The sequence below is a fragment of the Palaemon carinicauda genome, chromosome 1 (assembly GCF_036898095.1).
Source record: "Palaemon carinicauda isolate YSFRI2023 chromosome 1, ASM3689809v2, whole genome shotgun sequence".
NCBI lineage: Eukaryota > Metazoa > Arthropoda > Malacostraca > Decapoda > Palaemonidae > Palaemon > Palaemon carinicauda.
This window is the reverse complement of record NC_090725.1, coordinates 179505998-179508497: the sequence shown is the minus strand read 5'-3', so window position 1 is coordinate 179508497 and position 2500 is coordinate 179505998.

Genomic DNA, 2500 nt, shown 5'->3' with positions numbered 1-2500 from the left:
CTTTTAAGCATCTTCATAAAGAAATCCAACAAAGATTTTGTAATGGATTTGTTTATAGCTAATCTTGGTTCATGTCAAATGGTGAAACAGAATGGTCCATTTTACGTTTCATCATATAGGGTTATAGAAAAAGTTCTACATAAAATGGTAGGTATCTCCAAAATTTAAGAATAAATCAAGAAACCGAAAAATTTAAGTCATCGTGGCTATTAGTTGTACATGATTTTTTATGTGATTATCTTTATATATATATATATATATATATATATATATATATATATATGTGTGTGTGTGTGTGTGTGTGTGTGTGTGTGTGTGTGTGTCAAAGTACGTATGTAGTGATGTATGTGAATATTTATGTATTTGTATGTATTATGTGTATGAGTTTTCTGCTTTATTCTTTGTTGTTGCAACAACTTCATAAAGAAAGAATCATATGTTAAAATTGTAATTAGTGAATTAGAATACAATGCTTCAGTAAGAGCGCAGGGAAACTAGAGTATATGAGACTAGTATATGAGACTAATGGTCATGGAAAAAAAGTTTATTAAAATAATTATCTTTCAATGCATATTCAACAGTGTGAACTTTCTAACCTCTCTAAAACTAACATATGTGACCCAAGAACCCAAAATGTAGACATACGTAGGAGATTAAGTGAAAGTTTACTTAGGATGAGAAACTACGTTTAGAATCGCTGCTCTCAAGTATGGTATTAGATCTAATGCATATATGTATTGATAGACGAAGAAAGAATATATTGGAATTGGTTTTAACAGCTAGCCGGCCGACCCCCTTAAGAGGATTGGAACTGGATGGAAGAAACAACATTTGCACCGGTTAACTACGATGAAATGATTACCAAAGATCAATGAGTTTAACCCTCTACCGAGCACTTATAGAAATAATGGAGATAGAAAAAGCCCTTTCATCATATATCACTTTTCAGACATTTTACTCCTGTCATTTTCTAAATTTCAAAATGTGCTCATTGATGTTGCAAAGCTGCACAAAGAAAATAGCCCATGTATCTTAGTCGCCCGTCTTACGGTTTTCACACTATGCCCCTTCAGGCTTTAGTGCCCGTTAGTAATAGAGAAATAAGCAAAACTTATTTCATCAAAATATAAATACTACTCTAGTTAAAGACCTCTACTTACTCCTTTTTTCTAAATTTAGTCAAAAAAATTCCTAAAAATTTTTAATCATTCGAGTACATATTTGTTCAGGTAAAATGAAATTCTAGTTCTATAATCGATCTAAAAGGGTGAAGAAATATGAATTCACATTACAATTATAGCTGATATTTACTGGGTAAATCTTACAAACACAAACAAAACGGAAAAATTACTAGTTATTAGAGACTAACTCACTAAGGCACCTTAAAATACAAATAATATAAACAACTCATAACAGTACACTTAAAAAAAAAAATTAACAGAACATCACAGTACAAAACTAAAAAAAGAACCTGAGGTGCGACTGGCGAAAGAGGAAAGATTAGGTGCTTGTCACTGCTTCACGTGAGTTATGAAGGGGGGGGGGGGGGGCAGTGCAATAACTAGGCTTACTATTTTGAATGCACCGGAAGTGGAGGAAACAGTCCCTGGTGTCCGACAAGCAAGGGTGATTACTGTATTGCTACAGAACTTTATTTCAGACTCTTGTAAGATACTTTAGTGGTGATTGGGAAAAGTGGTTTGTTCCTGGTAGATGAGGGTGACGTGCATAATTCCGTCGATACTGGCCCTGCAGAATAGTTTATACCCAATTTGTCGGTTTTTCTATTGTAGGTCCCCATAACATCATTCATGTTCAGGGACTCTCTGGTGACAGCATTCAGGAGTAGCAAAATCTTGAAGAATTGGTCAGTGGTGACCTGGAATTCTTGTTGTTACTAAAATACATAAGAGGCCTCATTAGCAGGAACTTTTTGAATGACATTAGCTCCGTCACTTACTGCGTCCTCACCCATTGTGAGACAAATTTCTCTATACTAAGCCTGTAAATGATTATTTCAATAAATACCATGATTTATCGGTCACCAGTGGAAATGATCGTGCAAAACTTTTTCTGCCTGTCATAGAAGTTTGTCTGAAACTATCAGTAAGAATACATGGATACCGAAACAGTGTGGATGATGCCACCACCCTGAAGGTCTGATGGCACAGTCTTAGTATGCCAATCGAATACAATAACTATGGCAAAAGCGGGCGGAGGATTTAAAATATTCCATGAAGGGAATAGTCAAGTATCAGTGAAAAAAGAAAGGGATATGGGCAATGGTTATTTTCCTGCAAAAGTCATACTCCTGACGGATGAAGAATTTCCTACCCAGGGTCATCCTTAACGACTGCGAAATTTTCCCGATAGACTGATAAATCAGCATATAGCGTGACTACCTTCAAGGGTTAAGTTATAATCTTGAATGAAAAAGTCCATCATTATCGTGTGGGGAAAGAGAGAGAAGAAAAATAAAATATGATGATGATTTTGTAGA